The following is a 22,312-nucleotide window of genomic DNA, read 5'->3' on the forward strand; positions in this document are numbered from 1 at the left end:
GGGATAGGGAGAGACAGACAGAAGAGAAAGGAAGGAAGGGAGGGAAGGAAGAAAAGAATAAAAGAAAGAAAGAAAAAAGAAAGAAAGAAAGAGGGAAAGAAAGAAAGAGAAAAAGAAAGGAAGGAAGGAAGGAAGGAAGGAAGGAAGGAAGGAAGGAAGGAAGGAAGGAAGGAAGAGAAAAATGTAGTATGTTTTGATTTGCATTCAGACTCCATCAGTTCTTTCTCTGGAGGTGGATGACATTTTTCACTATGAATCTCTGGAATTGTGTTGAATCCTTATATTGGTAGATTATTCTCAGGTCATTTTAGGTCAACTAGATCATTCGCAGTTCATCAAAAAATATTACTGTCACCATGTATAATGTTCTTCTGGTTCTGTTCATTTCATTTTGTATCCATAATAAATCCCATTTTTAAATACCTCATAGTGTTTTAAAGGAAACTACATTTTTTTAAAGAGATGAAAGTGTACCACTTTTCCACTCACAAAAAAGAAAAGAGAGATACAGAATATGTTTCTTTCCTATGTAAAGGACTTAGGTATTAGGGAACCCAGGAAAATGAGTTCAAGTGTTGATAGAGAAAAGACCCAATTGAAATGGATTTTAGGACTTTGCTAGTCAGTCAATAAATCAACAAGCTTTCATTAAGTGCCTATTATGTGTTGGGTACTGAACTAAATACTGGGAATATAGAAAGAAAAGCAAAAGACATTCCCTGCTCTTAAGTTTCTCACAATCTAATGGGAGTCCGGGAGGAGAGAGACAACATTCTGATGCAAAGGAAGCAAGGCTATCAAAATCAGGAACAAAAGAAGATCAGGACTCACCGGAAGTCCTGGTCCCTGGGACCATAGACTGTGATGTTTATTGCATTCCAGATATAACCTGATTCTGAGAAGATGAAATGCCTGGTCTTTTGATGGTTTGCTTTGTGTCTCCTGTTTTGGAGGAGATGTTGATGGATAACAGAGCTCTAATTAGGAATTCTTTCACTTGAAGCAAAAACAGATGAGTGGAAGTTTGGAGAGGGGAGATGGTAGCTGCTTTCTGACTGTGGGTGCAGCTAACCACACTGGAAGAGGGGCCAAGATTGCGACAATGACAGTTGGACTGAACTCGGAGCCATAAGACCTAAATACAAATCCTTGCTCTACTTATTACCTATGTGACTGTTAAAATCATTCTCTGGTTGAGTATCCTCCTTTATTAAATAAGAAAGCGAGACAAAGTGATCTTTAAGGTCACTTCCAGCTTTGTATGGATGATTCTCTGAACTAATTTCCCCAAGAGTCTTTCTTATGGGCTTTCTAAGGTTTTATGTTTGTATATTTGGCTCTTGGAGAGTGTGGGGAGTGTTGACTCAAGTTGTATGAGAAAGTACTCTCAGAGGATATGTTTAGTTCCCTTCAAGTATTTGAAAATTTGTCATTCAGAAGACTATTAGATTTGTTCTAATATGCCCAACACTCTGGGACCCAGAGAGATGGGTAAAGTAGCAGAGAGAGAAAAAAAAATTTAGATGTAGATGAAAACTTCCTAAGAATCAGAACCATGTGAAAATATGATGGACTGTTTTGGAAAGCAGTGGATTCCTCCTCATGGGAGCCATCAAGGAAGAGCCAAGTGACCACTGTTTCAGCAGTTTGTAGAAGACATGCTTATACAGGTACAGGTTAGATTAGATCAGGAGTTTTTACCCGCTTCTGTGTCATAGACCCTTTGAGCAGTCTGATGAGGTCTATGGACTTCTTCCATGAATAATTTCAATCAATCAAGTGAAATACAGAGAGTTACAAAGAAAACCAAATATATTAAACAGCACATTTATAAAAAAAGTTCTAAAAAACTCCTCAGACATAAAGTTAAGAATGTATAACTAGAAGATCTCCAACTTCCCTCAAAACTCTGAGATTCTGTGATTCTATGACTTGCTAATAGTCATCTGGCTAATAAGTGGTGAAAACTGGATTTGCATACAGAACTTTTGCCTGCAGTATGATTTTCACTATACCTGGTTGTAGTCTGGCCTTGAGGAAAAAAATGGGAATGGTTCAAAGTATTCCAACTTTGGAATAATAAAAGCAACATGTCCTAAATGTCTATACTATGGTATTATCTTTCACAACAACTGAGTTTTTCCAGTTGCATAAGTGATTTTTACATATGTGTCTCACTAATGAATAGAAAGGTTTTCCTGATCTGCATTCCAATGATCATATCTCCAGCTCCCCCAGAAATTTATTTGAAATAGGCTCATCAAGGTAATCTTTCTGACAATCAGTAGAGCTCGTAAAAATTATTTAACTGCTTTCTTTGGCAGCAGAAATCTCTGTGTTAGGTCATCCAAGTTGCCTTGGCTTTTACTCACATTTGATTGATTTTGCAACGGTGGTGAATTCAGGAATAAAAAGTCACAAAGTCAACACAAAAGGCAGATCACATTACTAAATGATAACAAGCAGATGATATCCAGTATATCTAATCAATAACATACACTCTCTCACCAGGTCCAACAAGACACTTCAAAACATGCTGGACTCATTTCAAAACCAAAGCAAAGAGTCCATTTCAGGGCTCATGATGCATCCCATGTGGTACAATCATTCCAGATTGCTCAACTAGAGGAACTAAACTAAAGCTACTCATCTTCACATGACTCATGCATACATTTCAGAACAAGAAATTACTTATTTCTTTAGATGGAGAACAGTATTGGAATGCCTAACAAATATCCAATCCAATTCAATGAAATGGACATTTAATAAACATCCATTATTCGAATTGTAACTTAGAATTTTTTGCACCCGAGGCAAATACTACAAGCTGCACCCAGGCTAAATGCGACAAGGTATGCTTTGATTATTTGGGTTGTAATGTGTGGGACCGAAGCAGTGGAGCATCATTTATCTGCTCCCTAATTTAATTATTTGCTCAGTTCTGTTGTTCCTATGCTTCTGAAGGACTATATGTACTACAGGCACCCTGTAAAATTTGTTACCCTAGGACAAAGCACCCATTATCCTACCCTAGTATTGGTTCTATGTACTAGGTTAAGGTTGCTGTGCTAGGAACAAGGAAAACAAAGATAAAAACAAAATCTTTAGAAATTTTATTATTATTATTACATACAATTATTATTACATAAAATTAGGAATTTTACATATGTCAAGTTCTTTTTATTGACATTTAATTATCATTGGAGAAAAATTCCATGAGATGAGAGAAGCATTTAATGAGTTTGTTGGTGGAGTAATATAGTTTGATGTCATCTATGCACATTAAGTGATTAATAAGAGTTTTTGGAAGATGGTGACTCAGTAGCAGCAAAAGCTAAAACTGCTTTAACAGTCCTTACAAACCAATCTTTAGAAAGTGTCTCAAAATGACAGGAGTCAAAAACTAACAGGAAAAACAGAGTGAGGGAGCTTCCCCACTGAACACAACTTGAAAGGTAGGTAGAGAGAGAGAGAGAGAGAGAGAGAGAGAGAGAGAGAGAGAGAGAGGATTTTCCTGGGATAAGGGGAAACAAGAAGCCAAACTGCACAGAGGAGTGCTGGTCAACCTCTCCAAGCCCCTTCCCACCCCACACCTACTGCTGGAGGTTCCAAGCCTGGGGGACCCTACCTATACAAACAAGTACCCTACAACCCAGACCTATCTCTTGAAGTCCAAGACCTTAGCACCAGCCTGCAGAGAGACCTAGAAGTCCATAGCACTTGGCCTTTTCAAGCCTGCACTGTGGTGAAGCCCTTAGCCCCAGGGCAAAATAGCGAGGAGTGCAAAGAGCCATCAGCAGAGGAGACAGAATCATTCGCTTTCAGAACTCCCAGTCCGCAGGCAAAAAAAGTCCAGGAAAATGAGCAAACAGCAAAAGAAATACCTAACCTTAGAAAATTTCTATGGAGACAAAGAGCAAAGCATAGAGTCAATAGGGGATGGTGAGATCCAAGCAACTGCATGCAAAACTCCAAAGATAAATGGGAATTGGTCTCAGGTGCTGGAAAAACTAAAAAAGGAATTCAAAAATCAAATAAGACAAGTCAAAGAAAAATGGGAAGAAAAATGGAAAAAGAAATGAAAGTAATGCAAAAACAAAATAACAGCTTCAAGAAGCAAAATTGGTCAACTGGAAAAAGAAGCACAAAAATCCAATAAAGAAAAAGTTCTATGAAAAGCTGAAAGGACCAAATGAAAGGAGGATCAAAAGGTCATGGAAGAAATTAAGAAATGAAAATGGTGATTTCACCTCTAATTAAGAGGAAATTAAAACAATCATTAGGAGCTATTTTACCCAATTATATGACCATAAATCTGATAATCTCCATGAAATAGATTAATATTTGCAAAAAATATAAATTGCCTAGATTAATGAAAGAGGAAATAGAATACTTAATTCCATCTCAGAAAAAGAAATTAAACAAGCCATCAATGAACTCCCTAAGAAAAAATCCCCAGGACCATATATATTCATAAGTGAATTCTATCAAACATTTAAAGAACAATTAATCTCAATACTATGCCAACCATTTGACAAACTAAGCAAAGAAGAAGTCCTACCAAATTCTTTTTATGACACAAATATGGTGCTGATACCTAAGCCAGGAAGACCAAAAACACAGAAAGAAAATTATAGACTGATTTCCTTAGTGAATATGGATGCAAAAATCTTAAATAAAACACTAGCAAAGAGACTACAGCAATATATCATGAGAATTATTCACTATGACCATGTGGGACTTATACCAGGAATGCAGGGCTGGTTTAATATTAGGAGAACCATCAGTGTAATTGACCATATCAATAATCAAACTGACATAAATCATGATTATCTCAAAGGATACATAAAAAGCCTGTGATGAAATACAACACCCGTTCCTATTAAAAACATTAGAAGGTGGGGCAGCTGGGTAGCTCAGTGGATTGAGAGCCAGGCCTAGAGACGGGAGGTCCTAGGTTCAAATCTGGCCTCAGACACTTCCCAGCTGTGTGACCCTGGGCAAGTCACTTGACCCCCATTGCCTACCCTTACCACTCTTCTGCCTTGGAGCCAATACACAGTACTGACTCCAAGACGGAAGGTAAGGGTTTAAAAAAAAAACATTAGAAGGTATAGTAATAAAAGGACTATTTATCAAAATAATAATAAACAATATTTATTTAAAACTATCACCAAGTATCATCTGCAATGGGGATAAGTTAGAAACCTTCCCAATGAGCTCAAGAGTGAAGCAAGGATGCCCATTTTCACTGCTATCATTTAATATTGTACTAAAAATGCTAGCATTAGCAATTAGAGAAGAAAAAGAAATTGAAGGAATTAAAGTGGTCAATAAAGAAACTAAACTATTACTCTTTGTGTATGATACAATGTTATACTTAGAGGATCTGAGAAAATCAACTAAAAACCTAGTGGAAATAATAACTTTAGTAAAGTTGCAGGATACAAAAATGAACATAAATCTTCAGCAATTCTATATATTGTTGGAATTATTTTCAAAAAAGCACAGCAGAAAGAGTTAGAAAAAGGAACTCCATTTACAGTCACTCTACAATATAAAATACTTGGAAATCTATTTGCCAAGACAAACACAAGAATTACATGAATACAATTACCAAACACTTCTTACACAAATTAAGTCAGATCTAAACAAATAGGAAAAACATTAATTGCTCATGGGTAAGCTATGCTAATATAATAAAAATTACAATTCTACCTAAATTAATTTACTTATTTGATGCCATATCAATCAAGCTACCAAAAAACCATTTTATAGAACTAGAAAAAAATAACAAAATTCATCTGTAAGAACAAAAGATCAAGAATATCAATGGAACTAATGAAAAAAAAAGTGAAGGATAGTGGCCTAGCAGTACCAGATCTTAAACTGTACTATAAAGCAGTAAATCATCAAAACAATCTGGTACTGGCTAAGAAATAGAAAGGTTAGATCTGGATGGATAGAAATAAGATGGAATATATTAGTGGTAAATGACTTTAGAAATCTAGTGTTTGATGAACCAAGCCTTTGGGATAAGAACTCACTATTTGACAAAAACTGCTGTGAAAATCAGAAAACACTATGACAAAAATTAGGTATAGACCAATATCTCACATGAAGTTAAGGTCGAAAATGTGTATATGATTTAAATATAAAGAGTGATATTATAAGTAAATTAGGGAAACATAGAATAGCTTACCTGTCAGATCTATGGAGGAGGGAAGAATTTATGACCAAACAAGAGATAGAGAACATTATAAGGTGTAAAATGAGTTTTTGTACAAACAAAATCAGTGCAACCAACATTAGAAGGGAAGCAACAAACCAGGAAAAAAAATTTATAAATAAGAGTTTTCAATTGAACATTTTATTTAGAAGCCATTCTTTTTCCTATTTAGAAGAGATGACAATAGAGTTAAGGCAACACAAAACCATAATGATCTTAAATTGTCTTCTTGAAGAATGTTTCATTTTAAAACGATAGTTCTTGGTGTTATTGTATTGGACACATGCTTGACTTAGACAACAATTTTTTCACATGGATACCAAATACTCTTAGCTTTCTTCCTATAATTGTGTCTTTTTCATATGTAAGGTACAGGCTCTTTCTAATGTGGACATTTTTATTACTTCAAGGGGGTAGGGAAAAAGAATACTTAATTAAGGAAAATGGTTAAAAATCAACTTGAGAAGAAACACAGCCTCTCAGATAAAATTTTGAGGAAACATACAGACTATTGTCATGACCAAATAGAGAACTGCTTCTCAGACCAGTGTACTGAGAGGATCTTTTTGGAGGCATAACACTAATTGTGTTATAGTTTCCTGATGGTTATAGGGCATCAATTCATTGTGGTCCATCAATTCATTTCAGAGTTTTAAAGGTGAAAATGGAAATAAAGTAAATAAAACCCGTCTTGATTTAATTGGTTAGCTACTTGGATGTATGCTGTCAAACTAAAGAAAGACTTTTTGTAATTCCTGTCTAAGTATGCCCATCTCCTTTTCAAACTCATTTGCATTATTGATTTTTTTAATCAACTGTTTCATAAGTGAAGGTTTTTAATTTTCTCCTCTTCAGATTTTAGTAAAACTTTAATTCCATTTCTTATTTTGCCTCTAGGTATTAGATGTCAGTTTGCCAAGCACTGTTGAGACAAAGATGGGAGAAAATAGAAAGAGGATAAAGGGTAACAAACAATTTTATCTAGGCAGGACACTATGGTGTGCAGGTTGGTCTTCCAGGAAAAGCTCAAACTGATGGTGATTATTTGTTTAGGTCAGGGTAGCAACACACTACCCTTGCAACTGGCTGCTGGCTCAGCATAAGTCCCTAGGCTTCTCCATCCTACTTGACTTCTTCCTCCTATAATATTTTGGTCTCACTTTCTACATAGGAAAGTGATAAGGGATACACATGTATGCAAACTCTCTGGTTTCAAGTAATTTAACAAGTTATCTGTGCATGTACTTCTTTTTCTCCTAACTTGCCCTTCTTGCCAACTTATTTCTGTTCATTACCCCACTATTGTCCCAATTACTGAGTTCTAATTTCTTTAATACTTACTCCTCTCTCCCTTATTCCCTATATCCAATTATTTGCCAAGTTTGGTCAATGCCATTCATTCAATTGTCTAGTGCCTGTTCCTTCTTTTCCATTTGAATTAATATTATTCTAGTTCTAACCCTCATTATTTATCATCGAAGAGATTTCTAACTCTCCTGTCTTCAATCTCTCCCTATTAAATCTCTCATTTCTTTGGATGTCAAATTAAACTTCCTAATACATAGGTCTGACCAGGTCACTTGCCTTCTTAAAAACCCCCAGTGACATAATTTCAAAGGATGATAAATCTAAAGCAGAATAGATCTTTAAGACCATTGAATCTAAGTCTCTCCTTTTGCAGAAGAGAAAACTGAGGTCCAGGAAGGTTAGTTCACTTGCCCAAGGCTACACAGGAAGTAAAAAAAATTAAATCTTTGTCAGAATCTCTTCTTTGTGACAACAACCTGCTTTGTACTTTCCTTTTTAAGTTTGTACTCTGCATTAGTTTTTAAGCTACTTGATCAGTCTTTCTCACTTTTAATCTTTGAAAACCTAGTGCCTAGGGCAGTAGCATGGTACAACAAGTAGAGCAATGGGGCTGGGATATCTAGTTCAAATTCCACCTCCTACAATTACTAGCTAAGTGACCCTGGACAAGTCACTTACTCTTTGTGTGCCTCAGGGGACTCCCCCCAACCCCATAGCATTGGGGTTCTTAACCTGGGATCTGTGAACTTTAAAAACATATTTGATAACTGTATTCCAATGTAATTAATTTCCTTTGCAATCATGTATTTATTTTTTGCCTTTAAAAACATTATTCTGGGAACAGATCTATCTGTAGGCTACACCAGACTGCCAAAGGGGTCCAGGACACACACCAAAAAAGTTAGGAAAGCTTGACCTAGTTCTTAACTGCTAAACAATAGACCTTTGGGTTCCTTGGTTGAGAGTAGGAGATACCAGTGAGAATCATAGATCCTCCCAATATTCACATATCCTCTTGTATAATGCCTTGTCTATAGTGGGTATATTATGAATTGAATATATTAAGGCAAGATGAGGGAGTTGGACTGGCTGACCCCCAAGATCTCTTGTACCTCTAAAATCCCATGATTTCATGTGGGCTTCTGGGAGTTGGGGTTCTAAGGAATGAAGGAATGCTCTCTTCAATTATATTTCTTCCTTAGATATGAAGGGGATCTATTTAAGATCTGAGCAGGGATTGGTAAGGGAGCCAGAATTAGATACTGGTTCAGCATCTGGTGATTGAATTCAAGAGAAGGAATTGGTCATACTTTCAGGTCTGCTATGGCTATGCCATTCTGTGTTTCTCCATTTAGAAAGTGCATTGATGGCTTAAACCCCTTTTGATATGCTGGGTTTAGGGTCAAAGAACGTGAAATCAACTAGTTGGTATAGTGGGTGGAGTATTGGATTTGGAGTCCTGGACAGCTGAGTCTGAATCCTTTCTTGGATATTTAGTAGATGTGTGACCCTGGGTGAGTCACTTATCTCTACCTGACTCAGTTTCCTCACTTGGAAAATGGGTTTGTTGTAAGGATCAAATGATATACAATATATGTGTGTAAAGTACTTTGCAAACCTCAAAATCTTAAGTCAATGTTAGCTAACATTATTCAAATCCTTCCTCTGTCATTTTGTATTTTTAAGTGGCATTCACAAGAAAAGAATTTGGCTTTATTTCCCATCACACCAAAGTAACAATAGAAAGAAATACCTAAGGATTTAAGGACTCAGGCAAAGGATTTTGGCTGCTAGTATCTGTTGCTAGTGTGGATTTTTCCTTGATGGAATGGATAGGAAACTTCCTCAGAACAATAATAGCTAATAGCTAACATTTATAGAGTACTTACTATGGGCCAGGCACTGTGCTAAATGCCTTACAATTATTATCTCAAATAATTACACTATTATTTGATCCTTACAACAACCCTGGGAGATAGGTGCAATGATTATCCCCATTTTGCAGATAGTAAGTAATAGTAATATTAATAATAGCAGCGAACACTTATATACACTTACCCTGGACTAGGCATTGCACTAAGTATTTTACCCTTTTTATTTCATTTGATACTCACCATAGCCCTAGGAGGTAGTTGCTATTGTTCTCCCCATTTTACAGATAATAATAATGATAATAGTAAACATTTATTAAGCACTCACTAAGAAGGAAGCAGTAAACTCTCTACTTATTTTCTCATTTGATTATCACAACAACCCTGGAAAGGAGGGACTTTGAGTTTGCAGAGGAGCAAACTTCAGTATCTCGGGGCGACTGCCCATCTCCTGGCTCCTGGGACTTTGTGTGCCAGACAGCACAACTAACTTTTATGTCTTCCACTTCCATTGGGCAAGAAATGGTTCCATATTTCTACCTTCTTCAGCACTGTTGCTCATGGCCCCATCTCCCAGGGAGCGAATGACTTTGCCTTACAGTGATAGAGACTCAAATCCTCTGGACTTTTAAAAATGTGTTAACAGAATGGGAAACTCCATTTGTTTAATTGATTTAGATCCTTGGCTGCTTTGTGCCTTGCTAATTTCCCTGATGATAAGTTCCCCACTAAGCAGATGTGCTTTCAGGATCTTTTCTTTCCTGGATCTGCTCCTTTTCTGCTTTTTCTTTGTGTAAAGGGTATGTACTGGCTTTGTGGAGTCCCTGTAGCAAGTTGTGAATGATGTATGAAGTAAAAAGTCTTTGCCCAGGACACAGTAGGAATACAGAGAGTGCTGTGTGCTCACTGCTGAGCTATGTTTTTTTTTTAACTTTGTGTTATAGCCACAGACATACAGTCTTCATTTCCTGTGCATTCCAGAAAGGCCATGAGCTCTAGGATGCTTGAGATAGGGCAGGATGGTGGGTAGTGCTGGGGAGTGGGTAGAGGAATGGACCCGGTGCCTCCTGACACTATGGTTCTTCATTCATTGTAGGCAGGGAGTTTTCTTTTGAAAAGGGAGCCAGAATATGGAAAAAGAGCATGGATTTAAGTGATAGATTATCATCCTAATTCTGGAATTGTTATCAAACCATTACAGATTTATGTGGTTCAGGGAGAAGTCATGTCCTCTCCCTGTAGGATCATGATTTCTTACTTCTTACTTCTTACTTCTATGGCTTTAGCGGGTATGTTGTATTTAATCTCAGTGGTCTGATGTGGGGAAAGCCTTCAATAAACCTGAAAGTGGGGTATAAATGCAAATTGTCATGATTGTCATTTTTATCATTAACAGTAACATAGTAATATTTGGGCCATTTATAGAAAGTGTTTTATAACTTTAAAAGGCTATATAAATGGAACTGTGGTCATAATTATTATTATTATTATTTTGTTCATCTCATCTTTTTGTTTGATGATGCTTAGAAAGAGAAAGTCTCAGGATAAGTAGCTATCCTTCCATTCTTTTATGTTAAATGTTTGGTCGACTATTTTGGTGCAGAAGATCTTGGGTAAAGAGCAGTAGATCCACAGGGGAATTGAAGTTACAAAACTTGAAGTTATGTCCACTTGCAAAGGAAGGTGGAAAACAGATGCCAATAGGGGGCAGTTTCATGGCATGGCTCCTATTGCCCTTGGTCAAGAGCAGTACTGGATGGGGTGACTTCCAGATGTGGAATATGCAATAATTTTTGTCTTCCAAAGACCCAGAAACCCACAGGGCTCAAACTCATATAAAATCTTAGACAAAGATCTGACTGGCACCAATAGGAGTGCCAAAAGGACAAAATACCTTGTCATATGTCCAGAAGATACATATTTGAGACCACTGAAATGAAGGTATTTTCTAAGCCTTGTAAGGAGTTAGAAATGAGGGGCAGACTAAAGAGATAATAATGAAAAATGTTTGTACAAAAATATTCAAAGTTGCACTCTTTGTGGTGGCAAAAGACTGGAAAATGAAGGGATGTCCCTTGATTGGGGAATGGCTGAACAAATTATGATATATGATGGTGATGGAATACTACTGTGAGGTAAGGAATGATGAACTGGAGGATTTCTATATGAACTGGAAGAACCTCCAGAAACTGATACAGAGTGAAATGAGCAGAACCAAGAGAACATTATATACAGAAAGTGAAACATTGTGAAATAACACAATGTAACAGTCTTTTCTAATACAAGACAAATCAAGGGACTTATGAGAAACAATGCTATCTACATTGAGAGAAAGAACCATGGGAGTAGAAACACAGAAGAAAAACAAATGACTTATTGTTTATATGGATATATGATTTGGGGTTTTGGTTTTAAAATATTACTTTACTGGAAAAATGAATCATATGGAAATAAGTATAAGTAATAACATTTGTATAACCCAGTGGAAGTGCTTATTGAATCTGGGAAGGGGGAGGGAAGAAGGAAGGGAAAAAATAAAATATGTAAACATGGGAAAATTTTTTTTTAATTTAAAATTAAAAAAAAGAAAAATTAAAAGGTGATTGAAGCTTAATATTTAAAAAATAAATGAGAGGGAGAGATAAGAATTTATCTCTATCATTCAGTAAGAAGTTGGGAGTGGAGATGATGAATATGATGAATTTAGAAAAACCTTGAAAGACATATGAACTGATGCAAAGTTAAGTGAATAAGAACCAAGAGAACAGTATGTGTAGCAACAGAAATATTGCACAATGGTTAACTGTGAAGGGTTAAACTACTATCAGCAAAACAAGGTTCCAAGACAACCCCAAGGGATTTATGATAAAAAAAAATGTTATACAATATATACAGCAACAGAAATATTGCATAATGGTTAACTGTGAAGGGTTAAACTGCTATCAGCAAAACAAAGTTCCAAGACAACCCCAAGAGATTTATGATAAAAAAAAATGTTATTCACAGCCAAAGAAGGAACTTTTGGAATCTGATTACAAATCAAAGCATGCTATCTTCCACTTTATTTCCTACATGAGTTTGTTTTATTGTATGTGTGATATGGATCTTCTATTATGGCATAAGGAATATGGAAATACATATTGCATAAAAGCACTGGTATAACTTGTATCAGACCATTTACTGCCTGAAGGATGGTGGAAGAGAAGAAGATAGAGAATCTGAATTGCAAAATGTCAGAAAACAAGTCAAAAATTGTTCCTAATATAAATGAAATGAAAAGAGTTCAAAGTTTAAAATTTTAAATGTTAAAAAAAATAAAAGAAGTTGGAGGTAGATAATTAATTCCCAATCTCTGGGTTTGTTAGCCTTAGCACTATTGCATTTTGGAGGCCTAGGACCACACAAATCAAACTGACTTTTCCAATTTTGGTTTTGAACACATGAATAAAGTAATGAACTTTTTTAACAATGAAAATTTAGGGATACAGGCTAATCTTCACAGCAATTCCAGTAGGAGACAGGATGAAGGTGATTATATATGTTTCCTCTTGTTCCTGTATAGTTTTGATTTCTTAACCTAGGTCTCTATATTTTGAGAGCTTTTCCATCCTATATAGTTTGGGGTTATGAGTGTTCAATATGATGTCTCTTTTTAAAGTTGTTCTTCAAGGTTTGTGGCTCAATGTTTGGGTGATTGTATGTGACAGCTCTTTTTCTAGGACAATTTTTAATGTGGAATTTTCAAGTACATTTTGAGGTTTCTATTTGGAATGTGGTAGGAATTTTAGTTTATGAAAAATAGCAAACTTTTAGTGTCTCATTTTGGCTATTTGACTGAGTCTTTCCAAGTGTTTAGTAGGCTCTAAATTTTTGCAAGCTGCAAGAAAACATTGCCAATGTTATCATTTCTGTGCAATATCTGCATTGCACAGTAAATCTGGAATTCTTAACAATGAACTCTGTAGATTATAGTACTGAAGCTGTAGTGACCATAGAATCCCTTATTTAAAGAACCTTAAAGACCATTTTGTTCAACTCCCTCATTTTCCAGATAATGAAAGGAGGGTAAGTGACTTTCCCAGGGTCAAATAACTCTAAAATGTCTGAAGCAGGATTTAGGCTTAGGTCTTCCTGACTCCAAGTGCTCTAGCTACTGTGTCACCTTGAGAATAGGGATAGTTTCATTTTGGGGTTTTGGGAGGGTTGTATCTTCAGTTTCCAGCACATAGCAGATTCATAGTAAGCAATAAATAAATATTTGTTGGTTGATAGACCTTTAGGGTTTGCAAAATATTTTGCAAACATTACTTCACTCAATTTCACAAGAACCTAAAATACCTTTTTAAAAATTATTGTTTTTTATTATTTTTATTATTACTTTTTATTGTTGTAATTAATATAGTCAACTCCTGATAAAAAAAATTCTCCCCATTCCAATAATCAATTTTTCTGCAATTTACAGTCTTAGGGAATTTCCCAGGGACAATGAGATGCTAAACAATTTGCCATCATGTACCCTCAGTGACCAAGAGTCATGTAGCCAATATATATCAGAGTTAGGAATTGAAGTCAGATCTTTTTCACTTTGGAACTGGCTCTTTCTCCTTTATACCCATTGAATCTTGTGTAGGTACTATATTATTGTTATTATAAATATATAAACATATTTTATATAATATATTTTATAATATAAAATAATATATTATTATCTTCATTTTACACATGGGGAAATTGAAGCCCAGATTGGTTAGGAGACCTGCCTATATAGTCTTACAACTAGTGTTTATCAGAGGCAAGATTTGAATCCATGTTCTCCTTACTCCAAGTCCAAGGTTCTCTCAGCTACATCACATTGCCTCAGGAAGAAGACATTAATATCCAAAGGAATATCTCCACCACCATCCACCTGCCATCTTTAGCTTCTAGTCTCACTGGAATATTTCACTCTAATTAGATTTCAGACAATGTATTTAAACTCTCAGGCTCTGCCTACACTGAGTGTTTAATTGAACGAATATCCTGGTAAAGAAAGTTTTCTCCTTTTCTATCAGGAGTGTTTTCTTATGACATGGAATATGAGTATCAAGAAAAAAAGGTCCCAAATTGTGCCATTCCCAAAAAAGCTGGGGTCATTTAGACTGATGGAGAAGGCAAAGGAAAGCAATGTTGAAGCATTAGAAAGGAGATTAAGTGTGATCCAAGAACAGGAAAATCAAGAACTAGTTAATTTACAGGAGTCTTTTGGATTAGAGTCTTTAGGAAGAATGACTATTCTTGAATGTTGAATATTCTTCAGAATTGAATGAATGTTGCAACTATAAGTATTGTGAGATACTAGAATGTTGTGGGATCTTAGCTAGAAAGTATGAAGAAAGGGAGAGCTCAGCTAGGTGGTACAGTGGATAGAGCATGGGGTCTGGAGTTAGATGTTCAAATATGGTCTCAGACATTTATTGTCTGTGTGACTCTAGGGTGTGAACCACTTAAATTCTGTTTGCCTCAGTCACCTCAACTGTAGAGGGGGTTAATAATAGCACAAATCTCCCAGGGTTGTTGTGAGATTCTTTTTTTTTAAACCCTTATCTTCCACCTTAGTATCAATGCTGTATATTGGTTCCAAGGCAGAAGAGTGGTAAGGGCTAGGCAATGGGGGTTAAGTGAGTTGCCCAGGATCACACATCTAGGAAGTGCCTGAGACTGGATTTAAAGCCAGGACTTCCCATCTCTAGGCCTGGCTCACAATCCACTGAGCAACCTTTATTGCTCCCAACAATTATTCTTACAATACACCCAACAATTAATCATCCAGCCTCTTCTGGAAGACCTCCAGTGAAAGGCAATAGCCTACCTTCCCCATCTTTAGAAAGTCCATTCTACTCTTAGATAGTTCTAAATGTCAAGAAGTTGCTCTTACAAGATTAAATTTACCTTTTTGCTATATCCATCCAAATAAAACCTGATGAACAGATCAGCCATCTGTTCCTAGTGCTTTATTACATGTTTTTTCTTCCTTTCTCTGCTTTGTACTCCTTCCTCAATTTTATCTCTTTCACTTTCCATTTTTCTTTAGGACTCACTCAAAAGTTGCCTTCTTTATGAAGCCTTTTTTTTTTCTGATTTCACCATCTCACTAACTATTAGTCATTAGCATTTCCCCCTCCACATCCCAGATAAGTCACTTTCTATCTATTTTATATATAATTGTTATCTTCTATGGATATGTTGCTTTTTTCTTGTAGAATGTAAATTTCACTTTTATCTTTGTAGCTCCAGTGCCAGTCCCAACACACAGTAAATGCTTAATAAATGTTTGTTGATTCACAATTACCAGGGACTTATGATGAAATAAGATACCCACCTCCTGATAGTGAGGTGATAGTGAAACATATTTGGGAAGAGAGGCAGACATGGCCAATAGGCGACTTTGCTTTGCTTGACAATACATGTTTGAAGGGGGGGGGGGAGTTATTCTTGTTTTTTTTATGGGAAAGGGAGGGGTGGAAAGGAAAGAAAGCAAATCTTTCATTTAAAATAAAATGACATTGAATTAAAAATAAGTATTTGTTGGTTGATTTATTGCCCCTGTTGTTGGAAATAAGGCATTTATTTACCCATTTTGTACTTTCTAGTGTTCCAGTCATCAACAGCTTAATAACCAGAAGGTGTAAAGAAGCAGGGGAAGGAAATTGAAGTGATTATTGTTTAAACTAAAAGTCTTCCTCCAAGAGGCAGCCCAATCTTAGATCACCATCATGTACAGGTTTACTTCAAAAATTATGAACCAAGATGAGTTTGAGAACAGCTCATTTACAACACACCAAAATTTATGGGATATACCCAAAGCAGTACTTGAGGGAAATTTTATATCTCTAAATCCATATGTCTGTAAAATAGGGAAAGAACCAATAGATGAACTGGGCATATAACTTTAAAAAACTAGAACAAGAACAAATTAAAAATCCCAAACTAAATACAAAATTGGAAATCCTGAAAATAAAAAAGAGATTAATAAGATTGAAAGTAAGAAAAAAACATAGAACTAATAAATAAGACAAAAAGCTGGTTTTATGGGGAAACACCAATAAAATATATAAGCCATCATTAACTTTATTGAAAAAAAAAGAAAGAAAACCAAACTACCAGGATCAAAAATGAAAAGGGTAAATTTACAACCAAATGAAGAGAAAATTAAAGCAATTACTAGGAGTTATTTCACCCAATCGTATGTCAACAAATATGTCAATCTAATTGAAATGTGTACATATATATATATATATATATATATATATATATATATATATATATAGTCCAAATTAACAGAAAAGAAAATAGAATGCTTAACTCCATCTCACAAAAAGAAACTGAACAAAAGAATAGCTTATTTAAGGATGAGAATGAAACCAGCCTGTCAAAGGCAATGGTAGAAAACAAGGATGTGAGTATATCACATTTTAGATGTGTCTCACCTGGCAATTTAATGGAGTTCCATTAGGTAGTGGACATGAAAAGTCCTAATCAGTTCTTTTTAAATTTCATTTTCTCTGGTCCAATCAAGTTCCCATTAAGGAATGAAAGGAGGAAAAATCTCTCTCTTTATCTTTTTAACATATTTCTCGTTTCTCTCTCTCCCTTTTATATGTTCCTCTTTATATATATGTATGTTTTCTCTTTTATATATTTCTTTGTCTAAAATATATACATATATAGTTCTCTAATATTAAGATTAAACAGAAACATGAATACAAATGTCCCTGTTCCATCACTAAAAGATCACTTCCAATAATCAATGGGAGTGGAAAATAAGGCATATTGTACAGTAGAAAGAGAACTGAATTTGGCACCAAAGGACCTGGGTTCAGATCTCATCTTTGCCATTTTTTATGTCTGTGATTTTGGGAAAATCGCTATACTTGTCTGGGTCTCAGTTTCCTCATTTGTAAAATGCTGGGATTGAACCTCATGACATTTGATATTCCATCTAGCCCTGAATCTATGAGCCTAGGGACCCTCCAGGTATCAGGAAAAGCAGTTTTTATCTGGACCAAATGAAAAGTCCCACAAAGAGATCTTAGTTTTCACTGAACCAAGACAGCAAACACAATTACCATCCTGTTTGTTCATAGCTTAGTTCTTGGGGCTTTCGACTCGGAAACCCAAGTTCTCCAAAGAGCTTATTCCAACAGAAGCCCAGTCCAGCCCAGTACTTCCCCACTAAGTGCTCCAACAAGGGCATGCTGGAGTTGCCAAGTATTCCTCCCTTCCACATGCCCACCCTCCCACCAGTGATTACTTGCACATATTTACTTTTTGCACATGGCATATAGAACATTAAAAGGACCCTGGGAAAAAAATCCCTCAGTTTTCTCAACTTCTGAAGGATTATTAACTTCAAAGTCTGAAGAAATGTCGGCCTTCTATCTTTGGAAATGCCAGAAGCCTTTGCATATCCCCATCACAGTACCCAAGCAACCCCCAGCAGAGAAGAACGATTACTGGCTCGGGTGGCGGGAGGACGGCTTTTTGATCTCTTAACATATTGGAAATTACTTAAAGGTAAGCCATCTGCTAGCTGAGGAACAAAAACAGATTACATCACACCCTGCTAGAAAGATTGTGTTAAATCCTGTATATCAAGGCTTTTAATAATTCTATATTAAGTCAGCTAATAGGATTAGGTACACATTTTCTTTAGGCTGATTTCCCCAACTATTAAAAAAATAAAAAATAAAACTTTTTTTTATGTGTGACAATCTGCAAAATTCAAGAGTATTCCACTGTGAAGGAAAAAAAGAATTCTTTCATGAGCGAAGCATCTCTTCAGATCACAACTGCTCTCCAAAGAGATGTGTGGTGGGAGCCGGAGCTCCTATTTAGGGTGGTTTGTGGGGAGAGGAAAAGCACTGAACTCCTGTTATTGTCACTGTTCCTCACTACCTGTGGATTATGAAGTACTCCTGCTGGGTGATCTTCTTGGTCTTCAGCTAGTTGGAGGCAGAAGCAGTCAGAACAGAGTACTTCTGCCAAGCAGTAATTGGGGTGAATGTGTCCCCTTGCCAACAATCCACCTAAGGGTTGCCAACGTGTAGATGACGATAAAGGGAGAAAGAATGAACCTTGATTGACTGAGAGGCTAAGGTATGGCAAATATTGAACAGAGAGAGTCATGGTTGTTGCCTTGAAAAGGCTTAGACTCTGAAGAAACACCACCATGCTCCAACTCAATATGATATTCTATCTGACCAAGGTAAGCCCCAGGGAGTTTGGCTAGAAGTGTGCACTCACTTGGATAGGAGGAGTGGAAAAAAGAAAATAAGAATCTGGTTTTTACTCACCCATTCTTCCATTAAAATTGGGTATAGTAAATCACCTAAAACACTAAAATACTAAGAACCCAAATTCAGATTATGCATATGTGTGTATATACATCAATTAATCAACAAACATTTATTAAGTGCCTACTCTGTGCTGGGGATACAAAAAGAGGCAAAAGATAATTAGACCCTTTCCTCAAGGAGCTTACAGTCTAATAAGAGAACATCACTGTGGCTGGAGAAGACATTTATATTTTCTGGACCACGTCTATATTAACAATGCTTAGAATCAGCATCCTTATTTTTCAAAAATCTACCCTAAAGATTGCAGTTCTCCTACAGTCAGTTCTTATCTCTGAGATGACAAGAAGATCGTTTCAGTCACCATGAGCCAAATAAACCCCAAGAGGCTAAATATTCCTAGAAGATGTTGGGAGGAGAAATGGCCAGGTTCCTACAATGAGGAATTGATAGGTCTTGATCTTCCTTCCCAAATGGTTCCAGTGTAACCAGAAGACATCATGTATTCTGTGATTCTCTTCCCTTGATAAGCTCTACTGCTTCAAAACCCTGAGTCCTGCTGAACTTTCATCAGAGCATCTTCTCTTTTTACAGTACCTCCTTGCAATAAGAGGACAGCAGATATTGGGTACCAAGAATACTATACCTGTTTTGAGTCGATGCCTTTGGCCAAGAATGTGGGACACATTTCCATATCAAAAACAACATAAACCTTTCTTTCTCCTCTTACCAGTGCATAACATTCTAAATGGCAAGGATGGCCTTCAGCAACTAGAGATCAATTTTTCTTTGGCTTCAATCACTCTTTAATTACCATTGGCCTTTCCCCATTTCTTTTATGCATTACATTTTGTTTTTAATAGTCTATTGACATTTATTTCCTCCAGTGACATAATCAAACTTGAAATGGTAAAATTTCACACGTTTCTTCTTTCCTGTTCTATGCGATTCAGTTAACAGAATATTTCTTGATAGAGCATTTTTAATGCCCTGAAAACATAGACCCATATGTTTATAAAATATAAATATATACATATAAACAAAAGATAAAAATTTAATTTTTTCAACTCTTGATTAATACTTAGTGCCTTGGATTTAATCACTTTAATTAATTTTCTGAACTCTGCTCAGATAGCTTGAATGACTTTTAGACTAAAAGCATTTGCTTCCCCTCCTTTAAAATAGTCTCTTCATCATCAAGTTTTGGGGCAATGAACTGTGGGGACGAAGAATACTAGTTTGTCTGTTTTAAACTCTTATCTTCTTTCTCAAAATCAATACTATATATTGGTTCTAAGGCAGAAGAGCAGTAAGGGTGAGGCAATAGGAGTGAAGTGACTTGCCTAGGAAGTCACATATTCAGGAAGTGTCTAAGATCAAATTTGAGCCCAGGATCTCTCATTCTGACTCAATCCACTGAGCTACCTAGATGCCCCCTCACAACACAGGATTTGAGAATATAGTTTGAAATGTTCCCTTAATATTCAGATACATAAACCAGGGAATACATGTGATAATATTGACCATAATTATCCTCAGTTTTCTCACCTATATTATCAATGAATTGTATAAATGTTGAAAAGGAATAAAGTTTAGCAATAATGATGTTGAGGAGGAGGATAGGCTTCATTTATTTGGGAGTTTTAAAAACATAAAAAGGGTTATCCTTTCATTGGGCATTTTATAGATGAGGAAACTGATTTTCATGGAGATGAAATGACTCATCCATGGTTTTTAGAGCCAGCAAATGTAGAGCCATTTAGTGAAGTTCAGTGTTTCTTCTAACACAAGATATGATCTCTCATACTACCTGTGTACCACATTTCCCAGTGTATAATTGTAGAGTTTCTTAGGAAAATTTTAGAAACGTATAGTGCAATGAAAGAGTAACCAGAAACTTTGCATTTGAATCTCAGGTCCAACAAGAGTTATGTGGCTGAAAGCAAGGCATTTCTCCTCTTGGAACATCAGTTTACTCATCTATAAAATAGAAATCCTAATGGTGGGGAACTACCAAACTGATAGAATTATTGCTATATCACATTCCTCTGAGATTCTTTAAAGCTTTATAAAAATATAATCATTGCTATTTCTGTGGCTCCTTATACTTTTTTTTATTATTTATACTATTCCTGGAGCACTTTAATGGATCTGTTTTCTCACTGATATAAATAACTCTTCCAATAATATGATTATCATCCATCCCCACCACTTGCAATTAAACAACTTTTATTCATATTCTCTTACAAGTCCTTCATAGGGGATCTCGGCAGTATGTTGGGGATCTCGCCCTAAGTCCTTTAACATTATGAAGATAATAAGAACTCTATCATCATCTTTTGCTCTCGTTATTTTTCTTGCCTATCTCTTTTTCTTTTCATATATAGGATCTTATATTTAGAGCTGGAAGGGTCTTATAAGTAATTGATTCCAACCTCCCCAGACTAGTGAATGATGAAACTGAGGCTCAGAGAAGTAAATGACTTTCCCAGGGTCACACAGCTAGGACGTCTTTGAGGTTTTTATTGAACTAAGTAATTTGAACCAATGTCTTCTTTATGCGAAGACCATTGCTCTATCCACTGCTTTTCCTGAATATCTTTTTTGCTACTTTCTCAACTCAAATCATCTTTGGTAATGTATTATGGCCTCTGTATATCCACCATATATTTCTCCATTTCTCTTTGATAAGTTAGTTAAATTTTTTTGAGATTTTTTTGTGTCCTATAAGTGAAAACCATACAGCACTGCTCAAAGCCAGGTCAAAATGCAATTAAGCATTTATTGTATGTTCTAAGCACTATATTAAGTGTTGGGAATAGAACGAAAGTCCTACCCTCTAGGAGTTTAAACTCTAATGAAAGAAAAAGAATCCTGTATTAAAAAAGACAGGTTTTTGTTTTGTTTAGCAGTCTCATATTATTGAAAGTCCTGCTTAATTTCCCCAATGTAGTCTAAATGAGAGGCAATTTGACCTAGTACATAGAGAACTGCCCTTGCGTCCAGAATGACCTGGTTTCAAGTCTTGTCTATAACACATATTGGCTGGGTGAGACCCCGGGCAAATTATATGTATAGATATAGATCCATAGATATGCACACACACATAGATACATATTTCACTGATAATTTTTGTTGTTATTTCAATCACGTCTGACTTCATGACCCCACATGGTTTTTTATTTTGGCAAAGATACTGGGGTGGTTTTCCGTTTCCTTCTCCAGCTCATTTGACAAATGGGGAAACTGAGGCAAATTTCCCTGACTCTGAGCCTGACACTATCTATATTGCACCACCTAGCTGCCTTTTCATTGATTGTATGGATAAGCAAATTGGATCTAGACAATAAAAGTTTAAAAAGATTATCTCTGCTACAAATGGAAAAAATGAAAGGGGCATATTGCCTATTATCATGTCATGCTGAAATATAATTTAGCAGAAGAGCCAAGACTTATGTACTCTTCCATTGTCTTTTTTGTGACTTTCCACAGTCATATTCTCTCTCTCTCTCTCTCTCTCTCTCTCTCTCTCTCTCTCTCTCTCTCTCTCTCTCTCTCTCTCTCTCTCTCTT

The sequence above is a fragment of the Gracilinanus agilis genome, chromosome 5 (assembly GCF_016433145.1).
Source record: "Gracilinanus agilis isolate LMUSP501 chromosome 5, AgileGrace, whole genome shotgun sequence".
In the NCBI taxonomy this organism is placed as follows: domain Eukaryota; kingdom Metazoa; phylum Chordata; class Mammalia; order Didelphimorphia; family Didelphidae; genus Gracilinanus; species Gracilinanus agilis.